At 42.8% G+C, this 19,324-nt stretch overlaps 1 protein-coding gene across 1 annotated transcript in view; it reads right to left on the reverse strand.

The window, feature by feature from the left end:
* NFKBIZ (NFKB inhibitor zeta) overlaps nt 1–16,788 on the reverse strand; it is a 40,044-nt gene extending 23,256 nt beyond the window's left edge. The window contains exon 1 of the mRNA XM_037058905.1: nt 16,552–16,788. The gene's annotated coding sequence lies outside the window, so the exon portion shown is untranslated. The remainder of the gene's footprint in view (nt 1–16,551) is intronic.
* Nucleotides 16,789–19,324: the final 2,536 nt, after the last annotated feature.

Raw genomic sequence — 19,324 nt, forward strand, 5'->3', positions numbered from 1 at the left:
TAAAAGACTGTAAATTTCATATATTAATGACAATGATTGGTTAAAACAATCACCTCACTTCTCTCCAAATTGCTTTTGCTGACATTTGCTGAATACTTTTGGCCAGGAGTTAGCCTATAAGCCAAATTTGGTCTATTCCACAGGCTTTTATCTAAGAAAGATTTTTTACATTTTTTCTTTTTTTTATGTTTTATTGATTATGCCATTACAGTTGTCCTATTCCCCCCCCCCTTCATTTTCCTCCACCCTGCACACCCCCTGCCCCCATTTCCCTCTTTAGTTCATGTCCATGTGTCACAAGTTCTTTAGATTCTACATTTCCCATACTATTCTTGCCCTCCCCCTGTCTATTTTCTACCTACCATCTATGCTATTTTCTGTACCTTCTCCCCCCTTCTCCTCCTCCCCCCCCCCTGTTTCTAACCCTCCATGTGTTCTTCATTTCTATGATTCTGCTCCTGATCTAGCTGTCCTCTTAGTTTGCTTTTGTTTTAGATGTGGTTTTTAATAACTGTGAGCTTGCTGTCCTTTCACTGTTCATATTTTTTAGCTTCTTTTTCTTAGATAAGTCCCTTTCACATTTCATATAATAAGGGCTTGGAGATGATGAACTCCTTCAACTTGACCTTATCTGAGAAGCACTTTATCTGTCCTTCCATTCTAAATGAAAGCTTTGCTGGATAGAGCAATCTTGGATGGAGGTCTTTGGATTTCATGACTTGGATACTTCTTTCCAGCCCCTTCTTGCCTGTAAGGTCTCTTTTGAGAAATCCGCTGACAGTCTCCTGATGGGAACTCCTTTGTAGTTCTGATGGGAACTCCTTTGTAGGTGACTGTCCCCTTATCTCTTGCTGCCTCTAGAATTCTCTCCTTCATTTTAATCTTGGCTAATGTAATTATGATGTGCCTTGGTGTGTTCCTTCTGGGGTCCAACTTCTTTTGGACTCTCTGAGCTTCCTGGACTTCCTGGAAGTCTATTTCCTTTGCCAGACTGGGGAAGTTCTCCTTTATTATTTGTTCAAATAAGTTTTCCACTTGTTGCTCTTGCTCTTCCCCTCTGGTACCCCTATAATTCGGATGTTGGAATGTTTAACGATGTCCTGGAGGTTCGTAAGCCTCTCCTCATTTTTTTGAATTCTTATTTCTTCATTGTTTTCTGTTTGGTTGTTTCTTCCTTCCTCCTTCTGGTCCACTCAATTGATTTTAGTCCCAGTTTCCTTTCCATCACTATTGTTTCCCTGTGCATTTTACTTCATTACACTTAGTGAAGCCTTCATTTTTTCATCTAATTTGTGACTAAAATCAACCAGTTCTATGAGCATCCTGATCACCAGTATTTTGAACTGTGCATCTGATAGGTTGGCTATCTCTTGGTCACTTGGAAGTATTGGTTCTGGGGCTTTGAGCTGTTCTTCTTCTTAAGCCATAATGTTTTGGTCTGTTTGCACCTGTTATGTATGAGGGGCAGAGCCTTAGTTGTTCAACAGGGTGGGGCAACCCTGGTCGCTGGGCTGTGATGTGGTCTGGATGAATGGTTTGTTGTTGTCAGACTTCAGTACAGTTTAATTTTCTCTCTGTTTTGGTTGAGTTCTGGTTTTTAAATATTTGTTGTTCATAAACTTGGTTGTGTGAGGAGGTACAGTGTTTCCACCTATGCCTCCATCTTGACCGGAAGTCCGATATTTTACATTTTTAAGTAGTCATATTTTAAATGGTTATTTAAGTGCCTACATAATATCCTCCATCTTGTCTTGTGGGGGCAACTTTGCCCCCAAGTCACCTCTTCCACCAAGGATGAAAGTAACACTACCAAGACATGATCTGCTTGGGGAGGAGAGGTGGCCAATCTCTCAGAGGAAAAAGGCCCTGGAGCCCCTTCCTCAGAGGCTTTTATTGGGTTGTAATACACAGGAATACAGGCAGCAAAGATCAAACAGTAGATAACATTTCAAAGAAATCCGAGAGCTTAGTCTGAGTCTGTGTCTGCCAGCAAAGGGGGTTGCAGAAACTTTAGGGTTTCCTGCTCAGACCCTTAACATATGAATGAAAGCACTCTTAGCAAAGCAGGCTTCACAGGAATTTTAGGAACTCTTTCTTATGCCCAATCACCCTGGAACCTGCTCTAGCTGGCAAAAGGCTGCACCACCTCCCTCATCACTTTAGTGGATTAGAGCCAGGAAGCGCTTCTCCCAGAGGACAGGGGGACTTGGGTTATGTCAGAATAGCTGGGGGGTGAGGGTCGTCACTCCCTCTTTGTTGCAGCCCCCTGAGTCCTTCCATGATGGCCTCCCAAGTGATCGAGTCTGGCCTAGGTTGCCCCTCCTCTGAGGGGTCTTACCCATCTCTGACTAACTGACCAAGCTTTGGGGGCAGGGGAAGAAGCAGAAGCAGTGCTGCTGCCAGAGACAAGCTTTGTCTCCTTAGTGGCTCACAGTCTGGAGGTCACTCACTCAGCCTTAGCCTTGGGGGGCAGTTACAACTCCTGAAACCAGGCAGAGCAGTTCCCAACATTGTCTTAGTCCACAAAACCTAAAATGTCTACAATTTGGCCCATTTCAGAGAAAGTTCGCCATTGGGAACTGGCCTGCCTGGTTTTAGGAATTGTAAATGCCCCCCGTGGCTAAGTGTGCAACCTCCGGAATGCAGGCCACAGGAGACAAAGCTTGTCTCTGGCAGCAAGTGCTGCTTCTGCTTCTTCCCCTGCCCCCAAAGCATGGTTGATGTCCATGGCGGGTAGGCCAGACTCAATCACTTGGGAGAAGCACTTCCTGGCTCTAATCCCCTTAAGCCTGAATACCTATGATGGGGAAGGCGGTGCAGCCCTGTGCTGGAAAGGGCGGGTATCCAGGGTAAATCAGGCATAAGAAAGAATATGTAAAAATACTGTGAAACCTGCTTTGTTTAGAATGCTCTCGTTTAAATGATAAGGGTCCAAGCAAGAAGTTTGTTCTTCAAAGTTTTATGGCTCGTTAGTTATCTGACTCTGACTGAGAATAAGCCTTCACAGTTCTTTGAATGCTATTGTTTGACACTTACCTGTATTCTTGTGCAAACGAACCCAATAAAAGCCCAATAAAACGAACCCAAAAGCAGGGGGCTCTTGGCCCTTCCCTTTTGAGGGATCGACCACTTTTTCTCCCCAAGCAGATCACATCATGTCTTGTCTTGTTTACTTTCACCCGTGGTGGAGGGGGACATGTGGGAAAAGTCTCCCCCACAGTTGGCCAGCCCCTGCTCCCAACAGCAGTGCTCAGAGGTGCTCCGGTGTCGTGGCTCCGCAGCCTGCAAACTTGGCTCAGAATTTACCAGCTGTGTGACTTGGGCAAGTCCCTTCACCTCTGAGCCTCAGTTTACGCACATAAAAACTATGATACTAGCATCTAAATCAAGTCACTAAAGTCACAAGATAATAGACAAGGCATATAAAGCATTTGACATGTCTCAGGTGCTTAATGTTAGTTGCCTTCCCATGCCCATAAATTATGATGATCATTGAGTAAATCTCCACCGTGTGTGTGTGTGTGTGTGTGTGTGTGTGTGTGTGTGTGAGAGTGAGAGAGAGAGAGAGAGACAGAAGCAGGTCTGCCTTGGGCTGCCTGTAGTGCGTGGGCTCTTGACTTCATGCAGGAAAGATTGCACAACATGAACCCAGGTGGTTTTGAGAGTACATTTACTAAAGCTTGGGACAGTGAAACAAGTAAGGGCTTAAGACACAAGAAGCAACAGGAGAGAGCCTAGGCGGGGCTGCTCTGGCTCCCTAGAAGTTATAAGAAAGGCGTGAGCCACGTGGGGCTGCATGGACTCTCTGGAAAGTGAAAGTCACAGTGACAGAAGTGAGCCCAGGCAGGGCTGTTTTTAGCTCACTGAAAAGTTAGGAAAGTGGGACCATGGAGAGAGGTTCTAGGGATTAGCCTGGCCCTGGTTGCAAGTCTTGTGGGGACCCTTAGAGTTTAGGAAAAAGAGAGCAAAAGCACATGCCTGGGAGGAGGGGCACAGGTGTGCTCCAAGGTGAGCTTGCTCACTGGCTTCCTTTATCTTGAGGGTTTTTATCTGTTTTCTAAAACAGGGGAGGTCTCTGGGGAGGATTGCAATAGAATATTCATCGGCTTGCCAGGTGTGCCCTTCAATATGCTGATTCACCAAAAGGAGGGGGTCAGGGTTGTACTCTGGCTAGTTTTATCTGCAGATAATGTCACCGAGGAGGGACCAGGACCAAGGCAGGTCTGTCCTGAGACAGTCTGGAATGTGTAAACCCGTTGCTCCTAATTGCCCTTGATGTCAGAAGATAAGACCTTGTGATTTATTGCCTGGCTGTAAATTGCTTGGCCTGTCTGCTCAGTCATCTGTCTCAGTTTCCCCATTCCACGTGCCAAGGAAGTCTCCTAGCTTCTTCCTCTCTGCCTCATGCCTAGACAGGTTTTTGTTCCATATGTCCAGTGGATTTATCCTTGGTTCTGGGTTTATTCTTGGCCTGGTTCCTGTTCCAAGAGGGTCACACCTTATCGTCTGCACAGCGTTTTCCCCCAGAGCACTATCACATTTGTGGAAACTGGTTGAGAAGGAGCCCAATGTACTTTTAAAGTCATAATTTTATGGGAACATGTGTAATAGTGTCAACAATAAAAATACAGCAAAAATAATCATAATTGTAGAATTTATAAGTCATAAAACTATTACAACGCACTATTCCTAAAGATTACTAAATTGGCCATGAGATTCTGTAAACAGGTTCTCCTGTTGATATCCTTCCATTTTGCTCTGTTTCCAACAAGCACGCTCAAATTTCATATCTTAACCTCATTCTGGATTTTAGAGACTTGTCCTGTGTCCCTACAGAGTGTCCTCTTCCCATCAGCCTGCATCTTATACAGTTTTAACCTTCCAAAAAAACATTCTAGAAAACTGTCTGGGGGAACAAAATGCAATACTGCCAAAAAGTGGAGGACAGACAGAACCAGAGGCATCTTTTCATTTTATGTGCTGTGTTCACTTGAACTTTCAGAATGTGTGACCCACGATTTTCAACCCCTTTCTTCCCCCGGCACAGCTGAGAGGAATGACACACTTCCATCAGTAAGGTGCCCTCTGGTGAGTATAATCATCACAGTGGTGCTGTGTGGCCCGTGGAAACACTTCCCCAGTGATTCCGATAATCCTTTAGGGAGTTATTCCCCGTCTGTTGGAGAGCCATTGCTTTAAGTTACTTTATCCAATAATTCTAGTACCATTTATGCCACTTAGACTATCTGAAAAAAAGAGGCTAGATTTCATGAGTCTTTATTATATGAAATACAAACAGATTCAGATTTACTTTTGATTATGATTCCTTAGAATAAAGAAGGAGTGGACTTGATTTAAATGCCTATCCTAGCTATAATTGTATTTTACAAGATGTCATACCATACCCAGCAGTCTTCCTAGAGAACATTATAGAGAAAGGGGACAGACTTATGTTTGTATGGACTGTTGGACACACACATACACTGAGATGAGACTCTTTAAATATGGGCTGTCATGAGTAACAGAAAAAGAAACCTGACAGAAACCAAAGACCTCAAAAATAAGTTCCTATGAAAATTACACAAAAAAGTATATGCAAACAGATAATCTGGTAAGAGTAACCAGAGTGCTGAAAAGCCTGGGTTTTTAAAGAAAGTCAGACTTTTTCATAAATAAATGCTGTTGCAGAGAAGGGATGAGGTGACCTCAATTTTGGGAAAGTACAATTTAAGGGAAAACAAATAGAAGCAAACCTGCTTTTAGGTTGTATATTTCAAATTCTCAAATATATGTGTCTGTGTGTTCATTTATCTAAAGGTATTTGTTAAAGAACAAAACTTTAAGAAAAGATAAAAAGGTGATCTCCAGCACTCATCAACTTAAAGTCTATTGATCATAAAAATTAACCTATTCATGGATTCATTCAGCAAATATTGATCAGCTACAATGTTCTGCACTCTCTTCCAGGTATTAGGAATATAGCACTGGACAAAGACAGTCTGTGCCCTCATGAAGCTTACATTCTACTGAAAAGATAGACAATAATCAAATGGCTATATAAATATCGTGTCAAGTGGTGATAATGTGCTTTGAGGAAACAAAAAGCAAGGCAAAGGGAGACAGCCCACGGTACTATTTTAGCTAGAAACATCCTGAGAAATGTCCATACTATCTTCCAAATCTCTGACAGCAAAGGGGCTTGAGACCTGAGAATTCTTGTCTCCCGTCATTTGAACTCTGAGCCAGCTTCCCTGTTCCCATAGGTACAACTCTGCCCTGTATAGACTCCAGATCCCGATCTCCAGCTCTGACCTTGACTCTAAGTTCTAATTCTGTATTGCCAAGAGTATATTCTACAGGTCGAAGACCAAACTTGCCATATTCTCCCTTTGCTCCTCTATTCTCACTGACAGACTATCTTCACTTTTCTAGAAATCTCTAGAGAACTTAAAGATTTGACTCTTCCTGCACCTTTATTCCACTGTAGAAAAGACCTAACTCTTCCTTCTCCAAAATGCTTCCTACCTCCCTTAGTCCTCATTCCCACTACACCATCATATTTAGGAGCTTCTGGAAGTTTGTGTGGGAGAGCCATGATATCCATCTTTTCCCCTGTTCGACCAAAGCTGGACCCCCACATCAAAATTAAATTCCCATGCCTGATTTTCACATCCTCTAAAATCAATCTGCCTCAAATCTATCAGTTATCCACTGAACTGTGTCCCTCCCCCAAAATTCACATGTTAAAGCCCTAACCTTTAGTACCTCAGAATGTAACTGTATTGGTAGACAGGACCAGTAAAGAGGTAAGTAAGTTGAGATAAGACCATTAGGGTGCGCTGTAATGCAACCAGACTGGTGTCCTTATGGGAAGAGAGACACCAGGGATGCATGTGCAGAGAAAAGACCATGTGTGGACATGCAAGAAGGCAGCTATCTGCAAGCCTAGGAGAGAGGCTTTGGGAGAAACCAACCCTGCTGGCACTTTGATCTTTCACTTCCACCTTCCAGAGCAGTCAGAAAATAAATGTCTGTTATTTAGGCCACCCGGCCTGTGGCGATGTGATACGGCAGTCCTGGCAAACTAATGCCATATCACAGCATACCTTCACCTCCTACTCAATATGAAGTCCTCATGAATTCTGGAAAATAGCACAATAATTCTTGCCCCAAACTTTCACCCAAGCTATTGCAGATTTCTTGCCTGTAACATATACAGCTTTTATCCCTTGCTTAAAAGCAGAGGGCTTTGAAGTCTAATGAATCCAGGTTCAAATCCCAGCTCCATTCACTTAAAAGCCATATAACTTCATTAACTTCACTAAGACTGAGAAAACTTCTCTTAAGACTGTTTTCTCAGTCTTAGAGAATGGGTGCATGAACTCATTCAGAAAGAATGTGGGCTAAAGGAGGTGGAATACATAATATGCCTAGAACAAGTCCTGGCATACAATATGCACTCAATGAGGACAGTTTTAATTACTATCCATTTTTCAAAGTGCTGTTTAGTACTTGATTGTTATGCATTTTAGCCTCTTTGGACCATCAACCCAACTTGGAGAGAACATAGGAGAATCATGGAGTCAAGTTTGCAGCCCAACCCTACCTGACCTTGATGCCACCTTAGAATACTGGAGTTAATTTAATAAGCCATGGGAAACCATTCAGGCTTTTTGAACTGAATAAAAGCATGACCAAACCATGCTGTAGGAAGGATAAAGTGGCAGCTGTATGTAGGTGATCTGCAATAGTCAAGGTGACAGGTCATGAAGGAATGAACTAGAGTGGTGCCTTATGGAAACAGAGAGGGGGAATTGTTGAGAGAAATATTACAGATATACTATATAGGACTGGCAACAACTGAGCACAGAAAGAGAAGAGAGTCGGAGGTAACTCCAAGGCCTTGAGATTGACAGCCTGGTAACACCATGAGCAGAAATACAAAGGCCTGGTGAAGGAGAGTGGGGAGGCACGGAGGTGGGTTTTAACCTTCCCATCCCACTCCCAGGGCTGCTCCTGCAGCTGCGTGTCACCCTATCACCTGTGGTCTGACCAGGGCAGTCCTCGGGCCCTTCTCGTCCAGTAAAACTTCAAGAAGGCATTTCAAAATTCATTCACGGGTTAATTAAACTCACTAAATTAATCAAGACTAAAACAGTAACCTTTCCCAAAGGCTAGCATTTTAAGAGAGGCCCCCCAGAATGAACAACCATGAAATCTGAGTACCGACAAGCCTAAGTGAAGTACAGGGTGGAGACAGTCTGTCCTTTAACCTCGTCACCACACACCACGCCCCACCCCCACCCCCACTCCGGTCTGGTCTGGTCTGCTGCAAACATCCTTACTGGCTGCAACACGAACCATCCTTACACTTAGACATTAGTACTGTTTTAAAGAACCTCTTCCCATGTTTACGCTAAATACTCTTCAACACGACAGATGAACAAGCAAAGCTATTTTCATTGGCTGCTTAAAATGTATAAAACATGAGCAGAGAACAGCAGGCTGAGGAGGTCCATGATGCACCAGCATGTGCCATCCTTCAGACAGCTTCAGTTCTCCGTGATGCTGCTTCAGGTCTGTGCCTAGAAGTGGAATTGCTAGATCAGACAGTAGTTCCACCTCTACCCTGCGGATGCCCAGGGTGGATCCGGCAGCCTTGTCTTCCACCCCTGATGAAACCCACCTCCTTTACCCCTAACAGAGGCATCAAATAGAAAGCTCTTGCAGTCTTCAACATAGCTTTTCACAGATTAGAAAATAAATAATTCTTTCACTTATTTTCCCCTTCTTGGCTATTCGTTCAACCAAAACTTGCATAGTGACCACGTGCTTAGCCTACAGAGAAGAGGGACGAGGAAGAGGAGAGGAAAAGAAGGGCGACAGTCTGAACTCACACAGCTCCTACCCCCCCAGGTGTTCTCGCTTCAGTTCCTCCTCGTTCACATCTGTGGGCCACCTTTGCAGCTCTGTCCTTTTGAAACCACCCACAAGCCTCTCTAGGTTTCTCCTAAATGTGGCATTGCATGGCAGATGGTCCACATTTCCAAACAGATCTGACCCATACATTGTAAGGTCGTTACCTCAGTGATTCTCCAAGGAGTTATTTCCAGTGATGCACTCATCTGTAAGTGTGCCCATGGTAGTTTGCGGACACACGCGGGGGCGCGTGTAGGGAGGTTAATTTGTCTTAATGGTTGTGGTGCTGAACATGCAGCAGACTATTCACTCTGAACTTCAGACCCCTCCCTGTCATGATTCATGGTGTACACATCTTTTCACTGCACTCTGCCAAACACTACACAAAATGGAAAAAAAAAAACACCATGGTGTAGCTGCTATAGAAAATGATATGGCAGTCCCTCAGAATATTAAATGTGGAACTACTATCTGATCTAGCAATTCCACGTCTAAGCACAGACCTGAAAGAACCGGAAGCGGGGGCTCAAACAGACCCCCGGAGACCCATGCTTGCGCAGCACCGCTCACGACAGCCGAAGGTGAAAGCAGCCCTCGGGTCCTTCAAGGGATGAAAGGACGCACGAAATGGGCACGGTCACGGACACTGGGGAATTACTCACCCTTCCAGAGGAGGGAAGTTCTGATAGGTGCTACTACTCAGGGGAACCTTGAGGACATTACGCCACTTGAAATAAGCCAGTCACAAAAATACAAATACTGTAGGATTTCACTCTTATGAAGTCCCTAGAGTCATCACATTCATAGAGCTAGAAGGCAGAGCGGTGGTTGCCAAGAGCCTGGGGAGAGAAGGGTGGGGATGCGGTTTCTAATGGATATGGAGTTTCAGACTGAGATGAAAAATGTCTAAAGATGACTAGCAATGACAGTCACTTAACCATGTGACTCCATAATGACATTGAACTGCACACTTAAAAACGGTTAAGATGATCAATTTTGTTATCTGTATTTTACCACAATTTCTTAAAATATTAAACACTGTTAAGCATATCATAGAAGAAAATATTTATGAAAAAATATATGAAAAGAAACCTCCCTCTTCTGGGAGCGAGTATTTCAAAAACCCATGACAATGCAGACACGGGAAAGACACCCAGACACAGCCAGAGAAAAAACCTGTCCAACCTCAATCCAACAGGTGTGTGCAGAGCACTGATGGCCGTGTGTCCCCACCTTGCTTTGTTATCTTACCCCTAGGGAAACGTTTCAGAATTCATTTCCACATTGTCCCCTGATAAAAGTTTAAAACCACAGATACTATATACAACCATTAATGTGCCGTGGCCTTTAGATGGCCACAGACTATCGTAACCTCTAAGGGACTTCACCCCAAGAACCAATTTTTCCCTTGGGGACAATATGACCCTCTTTGACGAGGCATGACATACGAGATTAGGCACTCTGAAAACACAGGTGCCACAATAAACAGCAATTTCGACTGAAATAATCAGAGGACTTGGGATGCACCCACATTAACCAATGCCAAACTGTGTTTAAAAGTCTTATGCCAACATTAAATGTCTGTACTCTGCTAAACACCTAAAAAATGAGAAATTAATTATTAATGTCTTCAAATATCTGGAAATTGTCATTGTATGAATATAATATCTAGGGGATTAAGAAAATTTTGAAAAGTTTGATTCAGATATTCAGGGCCACATACAGAGAATGGCGCATTACCAGTGTCGTTGAATAGAACCATGGTGCAATTTATTTTCCTACTTCAGCCATTTTCAACCTTTTTTTATCTCATGACACACATAAACCAATTACTAAAATTCTGTGGCACATCAAAAATATATTTTTTGCCAATCTGACAGAAAAAAATAGGCATAGTTTCAATTCATTCACACCAAATGGCTATTGTTATGTTGTCTGTTGTCATTTTTTTTCATCTGACAATTTAAGGGAAAGGAAATCAGTACCAGACTTCCAGTCAAATGGGGGGGTAGGTAGATACAGGTCACCATCTTGCACAACCACATCAAAATTACACCTGAACTACAGAACGATCATCATGTAGAACCTCCAAGCTGAATAGAAGTCCTACAACTACAGAATTAAAGAAGAAACCACATCAAGGTTGGCAGGAGGGGCAGTGATGTGGAATGGGCTGGTCCCACACCTATGTGTGGTGAATAAAGATAGGGAGGGATATCTCAGAGGCAAGAGGTCCCAGCCCCACAGCAGGCCCCCCAGCGCAGGGTTCCAGTGCCAGGAATATTAAGTCCCCATAACTTCTGGCTGTAAAAACCAGTGGGGATTGAGGCTGTGGAAGACAGAAACTGTTAGTCTCAGGCATTTGCTCTTAAGGGGTCTATGTAAGACTCACTTGGACTCACTCCCTCTGAGCTCCAGCACGGGGCCAGCAGATTGAAAGTCATCGGAGACATATGGGGAGGAAATGAATTGTCTGGCATCAGGACCAAAGCTGGGGGGCAGCTTTCTCCCAGGCAGATGTGCTGGCAGAGGCCACTGTTCCCTTTCTTGAGCCCTCCCCCAACAGAGCTGGCAGATGGGCACCACATCTAAGTCTCCATCAATCTGCCTCATACTGGTTGCCCCACTGTGATAATTCCTTGAAGCCCCACCCCACTTAACTTTCAAACCTACCCAAGCTTTTTCCAGTGGCTTTTCCATATGAATGGCTTTCTCTTGGTCCATGCTTCAGATTTTCCTAAATTCTCTCAAACAAGCAGCATCTGGCTTCAGTGATCCCCATACCTCTCACCAAGTTGCCCCAGGCCCAGCACTAGCAGCCGTCAGCCTTGGTTCACAGCTTGGCCCTGCCTGGGCACCTCCAAGCCCAGCATAAGTAGCAGCCATCTGCAGATCACTTTGTAGCTAATGCTTCCCTGATCTGGTGAAGGAAATAGGCAAGTCTAGGAATTACAGAGAGTCCAAACATGATAGATGCAAAGAGGCCCACTCCAAGGCACAACATAATTAAAATGCAAAAGGTTAAAGACAAAGAGGGAATCTTAAAAGCAGCAAGAGAAAAGCAGTTAGTCACCTACAAGGGATTCCCCATACTATCAGCTGATTTCTCAAAAGAGACTTCGCCAGCTAGAAGTAATTGGCAAGAAATATTCAAAGTGACAAAAAGCAAGCACCTACAACCAAAATTACTCTGCCCAGCAAAACTATTCTTTAGAATCAAAGGACAGATAAAGAGCTTCCCAGATAAGAAAAAGCTAAAGGGGTCCATCACCACCAAACCAGTATTATATGAAATGCTAAAGGGTCTTTTTTAAGATCAAGAATATGAACAATAAAATGTCAATAAATCCATATCTAACAACCACTGATTCTAAAAGACAAAATAAACAAGCAGAACAGAAACAGAATCATAGATATAAAGAATGTTTTGATGGTTGTCAGATGGATCAGGGGGATGGCTGAAAAAGGTGAAGGGATTAAGAAGTACATATTGATAGTTACAGAATGTAACCAGTCATGGGGATATAAAGTACAGTATAGGGAACAGAGTAGCCAAAGAACATATATGCAGGACCCATGAACAAAGACAATGGTGTGGGGATTACCTGAGGGAGTTGCAGGGGGGCTGCTGGGTGGAAGGGGGAAGGGAGAAGATTTGGGACAACTATAATGCATAAACAATAAAATGTAAAGTCAGTGTCCCTAAAAATTTTGTGGCACACTGGTTGAAAATCACTGTCCTATAGGGTAAAATGCCATATACAGATTTTATAGAAAAACTCCATAATGTTTCTCATGACCTGGAACTTAGGAGCCATATAATTTTGCATCTCAAAGGGTGGACTTGGGCCAGCAACATCAGCATCATGTGGGAAGTTGCTAACAATGCAGAATTACAGGTTCCACCCAAGACCTATTGAAACATCTGTAGTTCAAAAGTTCTACAAGTAATTCTATGCACATTTAAATTTGAGAAGCATTGCCTTAAAGAACAAATATTGAAATTGTTCCTTAATTCACCAGAGAATTTTACTTTTTAACCACACAAGTAAAATTATTACTCTGCTCACCTTATACTAAAGAGCCCATGAAAAATGCAAACTAGAAAAGAATCATGTGAAATTAAAAACAGTAGAAAAAACCACACACAAGATACAAAACAAAAATTTCTACCCAGGTCTACCTCTGAAAGAAGTTAACTCTGCAACAGCAGAGATGGTAGAGGACAGCTGAGTGAATGAGTGCCCATGGCTTCTCTCTCCAGATGCAGCAGCAGTGGGCCCTTGGCCAGGGGCGTGACAAGGAATGCTCCACCAAGCCTTGGCTTTTGAGCACAAGAGGTGTCCTGAGAGGAGCAAGGTGACCCAGCAGCAGGATTCCTCTTTTTATAACCCCAGTTGTTGTGTCCAAAAATGGCTTAATAAGTCAGAGGCTGCCTCTCCCCAAACATGAGCCTAAACACTCCCATCAATTCCACCATATAGCTTCACTCCGAGGAATGAAAGATTTTCCTGCAGTCTCCTTAAATGTCAAGGGTTAAACACCAATCCCAAAGAACATATGCACCCCAAAGTTCATAGCAGCACAATTTACAATAGCCAAGAGTTGGAAGCAACCTAGGTGCCCATCAGTAAATGAATGGATCAAAAAACTATGGTACATATACGCAATGGAATTCTATGCCACAGAAAGAAAGAAGGAGCTCCTGCCTTTTGCAACAGCATGGATGGAACTGGAAAGCATTATGCTGAGTGAAATAAGCCAGGTGTTGAAGGACAAATACCATATGATCTCACCTTTAGCAGGAAGCTAAACGACAAAACAAAAAGCAAGCAAAATATAACCAAAGACACTGAAATAGAGAACAGGGGGACAGCGACTAGAGGGGAGAGGGGAGGGAATTTCAGGGGAAATAGGGGAGGGATTTAGAGGAACAAATATAAAGGATACATGGACAACAACTAAGAAGGGTGGAAATGGGAGGGAGTGGGGAGCATGGGGGGTAGGATGGGAGTAATAGACAGAAAACTGTACTTGAAAAACAAATAAATAAAAATAAAAAATAAAACATTAAAAAAATGTCAAGGGTTAGGTGGTTATTACCTAAAACTTTATGGGTTAAATCTGAACAGGGGGTTGATTGTAGCCAGCTGTGAGCTAGGCAAAGGGAAGGACCCGAGGGAATTCAGAGCCCTGGATAATCGATGACCTCTCTCCATTGTACTTCTACTAATAGCCCAGTGGCCTGGTGGCAAAGGCATTCGCTACAGAGACAAACCCTCTCAGAGTCAAATCCAAGCTCTGCCACTTACTATCTGGGGGACCTTGCAACTACTGCCCAAACCCTCTAAGTCTCAATTTCTTCACCTGTAAAAGATGCTAATTATGACTACTTCAGATGCCATTACAAGGGCTAAATGGGCTCTTGCTGGTCAACTCCCCAAATAAGCATTTAATAAAGTTTATTCCCTATCCTCTAACTTCCCCAAGGAACACAAAATATTTTCATCCACTAAATCTGGAAGGAAAGCATTTTATGTCACAGATGGTCCCAAATGAAAGGAACAGGAAGTGCTTTACTCAGAAACCACACATGCTAGCTCCAATGAGCACCTTCAAGGAAACTGTAGGGGGCATAATGCTCTCTGAGTCTGCTCAAGATTACATAACCCCGAAACCATCAGCAGAGAGCCAAATTCCCCTGAGATGTGTTATTCATGTGTCCTCCTCTCACGGAAAATAGTGGAAATTCAAATTGATTAAAAAGATGCTAAATCACTATAAAAAATCTTAGTTCACAAGAAATCACAGTATAATACCTATAGTAAACTTCACAGTAAATTTGAGGCAACTCCAAAAATTGAATCATTGAAGAGGTCTAAGAATCTTAGAAATTTTAGAAACCATCCCACTGCCCATTTCCACATGACTACATCAGCCCAAGCCCAAGTAACATCTGGAAATATCTACCTTGCTCACCCTCGAGAGTTCAGCATCAGGTCAAGAAAGCCCAAAGGTGACATTCTGTTTCCTGATCTTCTGTTAACCTGGGGGTTGGGGGGTGGGGAATCAAGAGACAGCCAAATCAGTGTTAGCTATCAGCCAAAAGAAAATGGTTTTCTCCACACCAATTCATCGTGGGTCTCAACAGTTATAAAATCTTTTCACTTGGTAGTGCTGTCCTTCACTCTTCACCTTATGAGAGGGTTTCTTTTGCTTTCTGAGAGTGGGACAGCTTTCGGGACAAAGTAGAATGAGAAACGTTTGCCTCCATTTTCTCAGTGAGCAAAAGTCAGTATCTAGACAACTAAATTAGGCTGACCATGGTCATCTCTTCCACGGTGGGAAGGATGCTACCAGATGCTTAACATTATGTGTGGCATACTGATTTCTTGTGCTAACTCATACCAGACTGACTCTTCTATCGGCTCAGGGCTCCTCACCTGGGCCCTGCCCAACCGTGTCTTTAGCCTATGCAAGATGTTATAATGGAGAGAGACAGTGGACCATACACTGTGCTCTGAAGCCACATAAAAAGATGTCAGGGTCATCAGCATGTTCACATGATCTGTGTGGCTGATCCTCCCCCTCTATCAGGCATTATTTTTCTTCGGTGTATGGTTGCCTCTTGCGTGTCCCCTGATGGGAACTGGCCTGCAACCCAAGCATGTGCCCTGACTGGGAACTGAACCGTTTCAATCCACTGAGCTATACCAGCCAGGGCTATCAAGCATTACTGAGGGCAGTGAGTAAGTTTTGGAAATTTTTCTCCTTTTGTTGTCTAAAAATGTACCGTAAAAGAACCAAAAAAAAAATACTCCACCTGACCAGATATTTTTTCAGATGCCAGATTTAAAGTGGGGGAATATGTATTACCAAGAGCTTAAAATTTACATATTAAATGTCATCTCCTTTGGGACACCTCCACCCCACAAAAGCCAGTTCACTTATCCTTGTGGAGAGAATCCTTAATCCATACTGCCTAGAAATGTTCTTTTACTTGCACAAAATCCCTTAAAATACTTTATACAATTGTTATATATCTGCAGGGGAGGGGTGTCCCACAAAGCCATTAAATTTGAACAGATCTCTCTTGTTCACAAAATGGTCTTATAACATTTGTCTTTACTGTTACAGAGGTAATATAAGAATTAATGAGGACATGATATAAAACATTTCCATCTACTCAGGTATATACTTTTTCATAAAGAAGTAATTTTATGCCCCCTTGGTGAGAAGGTATACCTCTCTCTAAACCTACATTCAGACCTCCTGAGAGATTTCTACCTTGAGGTATCACTGACTAAAGATAAATTGTTACATTATATTTATGCTACTTTTCATCACGTAACCCATCAGTCCTCTCCATCAGCATCTTAGTCTGCCTTGGGCCTTCAAGGCAAACAGAAACGACTCATAGACATTACCAAACTATAAAAACATCCTGGAGTTCCTTTCCCCCAAAAGCTGCCCCCCCAATATTTTGCCCCCAAACAAAGATGATGATCCAAATATCAGAAAGTGACTCCAAAGGAAAACCTCTGTATATGGGGAAAAGACGCGCGGTGGGTGGGGAGAAACTTAACATTTAAGATCCTCGTTCATACTAAATATCAAATAATAAAAATATACCTCTGTGTTTGAAGAGTCAAATCATTCATATATGTAAAGGCAAGTCAATTGCTTCCAGCTGCAATCAGCGATAATGCCCCAAGTACGTTGACAGCATGAGGAAAGACGACCGGTTAGTTTCCCTTTGAGGTTACATGATAAGCAACAGAAGTTAAGCAGCCTTTTTCCCTAAGAACTCGGCGTCTGACCTCGTGGCAAGAGGAGGCTAGCCCCTCTCCTGTCCCCTTTATAGTGTTCGCTTTCAGTTCACTCCCTCAGCAGAGGCAGGGGTGGGGTGGAGGGGTGCTGGGGTAGGAGTTGGGGTGGGGGAAGCTAAGGAACTGTTCTCTAAAGCACAGAGTACGGCCAAACTCTCCCTTAACAGAGCTGCGTGGGCACAAAGGAGGGGCAGAGGAGGCTGGGAGGGGGCAGCCAGGACTAGGTTCGTGGATTTTTTTCTGCACACTGGAAATTCCCAGGCCGAAAAGGTACTAGCTCGAGTCTTGGACATTCCCCTCTAGGGCAGGCTACAAGATCTGGACTGGAACCACGCAGAGGAATCAGAAACAAATCAACAAAACGTTTTTTCTTACGGATGCCTTTTAAAAATGTCTCAATAAATCCATGGCCAGGCATTAGCGTTGCCTCATTAAATTCACCTTCTCTTATTTCAATTTTTCCCTATGGCCTCCGTGTGTGTGTGTGTGTGTGTGTGTGTGTGGAGTGGGGACTATCTGCAACACAGCTTTTGCAATCAGTAAGTATCGCTATCACGTGCCTTTATTGACAAACTATAGGTCATGAAATCTGAGACAAATAAAGCAGTGGGTCTTCATCCTATAACCTGAAGATCGAGATGCTTTCAGGGTGCGCGGGCGAGGGGCAGGCAGAGTGGGTGAATTTAAAGAGTATGAACCACTGCACAATACTGAAAGGATTTTTCCTATGGCATTTGGTTTCCCTGTGGCTTTTCTCCCTCTGGGACATTCTATGCAATCTCCGCACTGCTTCCTCCTCCCCCCACTCTCCCCGCCCCCGCCCCAGCAGTCCTCCAGTCCAGCTTTGTAATTAAGACAGGAAATGCCCGGTCTTCAGTAGGAATGGGCATCTAGAGCTAAATACAAAAAGGTCCTTCTTATAAGAAGCCTAACCTCCTCTCACTTAGTGCAGAGTATTAAAAAGCAAAATATAATACACTTAAGTTCACACTTTCAGGAAGTTTAAAAGGAAACGTTAGGCTGAACTTGGAGCATTCTGTGCCCTTCTCCTTTCTGTATCCTACAAAGCCCTGCCCTTGGACCCTTGGACTGTGGTTTCGTTTCTGGAGGAAAAGAGAACCTTGGCAATCTTATTTATTGCACACTGAGGAGTCAGGCATCCTAAGTGCACTGAGAATGTACTGTGGTGGCAAACACTTGGGAGGATGTGCTTAACACAACATAATAAATAACATGGAATTTCTGGCATAAGTGACTAGGTAATGTTAAGAAGCTGAATTTCCTAGACCCACAAATATAATGTTGAGCAGTTGTTTTATTTTGGGGGGGTGTTTTATTGTTTCTCTTGGATGTTTATTTTCCTGTACCTCTCTTGGTAATTGCTATTTCCTTCAATAAGGCCAGAAACAGGCTCACCTCCAGCATGTGACACATGGAGATGAAAAGGGCTCACCATATATAGTCGTGTCAAGAACCCAAATACAGCAATCTGAAACTTAGTACGTGAAGCCAGGAACTGTCAGCCAACGGTTTTTAATGAAATGATGGCTGTTCAGAATGGTAAATGGATTGTATGAGAACACCGAAGGTCTTCTTTTGTATTCGCTAAAGAAAGGTTACTGGTAATAGGATGACGTCTTTTAAAATCTAATTTGCATAGAAGGGCCTTGGGAATTTTCCCTCTCACAAATTGCATCAAATCAGTCATTTGAGTTCTAGAATCTGAGCAGATACCCTAGACGAAATGCATGCTACCAGGTTCCAAAATAAAGTCCATACTGTAACCCAAATAAACTGTATATAAAATGCTGTTGTAATATTTTATGATAGACCTAAGTGTCCAACTATAATGGCCAACTTATATAAATAATAACATCATTAGCTGAACTCTTGGGCTAACTTTTATAATTAAGTTATGGAGACTATTTAACACAGAAAAATTCTGTATGTTAAGGAAACACAGATACAAATTACATATTCTGTGATTACAGCTATGTGGTTAAAAAAAAAAACGCCTGTAAGAAAATATACCAAAATGGTAATGGTTATTGAATTCAGACCATAGAAGTATGGATTCTAGATTTTACAGTTCTTAAAAATCACGAAGAAAACCATCATGGGGATGTAAAGGACAGCATAGGGAATGTAGTCAGTAATATTGTACTAACTGCATGAGTCAGGTGGGTACTTGACTTCCAGGGGTAATCACTCATAAGTTATAGAAATGTCTAATCACTAGGTTGTTACCCTAAAACTAATATAATATTGTATGTCAACTGTAATTGAAAGATAAAAAAATTTAATTGGTTCCCTTTATAATGCAAAATATATATTTCAAACTATATTATTTGGCTGGCATGCTAATATTCACAACCGTATGGTACTGGCCTAAAATAAGCTTTTCAGAAGGAATTAAAATATATTTTAATTATTCTGAGAAAGCCTTAGATAATATTTCAAATTCTACACTTATGCATTTTTTTAATGTCCACACCAGAGAGTGAAAAAGACAAATTAGAAGGGAGACAGATGACTGAGAATACTCCAAGAAACTGTGTCATCCAATCTGTAGGACC

This window comes from Sturnira hondurensis, unplaced genomic scaffold (assembly GCF_014824575.4).
Source record: "Sturnira hondurensis isolate 20B ecotype Veracruz unplaced genomic scaffold, ASM1482457v3 Scaffold0010428, whole genome shotgun sequence".
In the NCBI taxonomy this organism is placed as follows: domain Eukaryota; kingdom Metazoa; phylum Chordata; class Mammalia; order Chiroptera; family Phyllostomidae; genus Sturnira; species Sturnira hondurensis.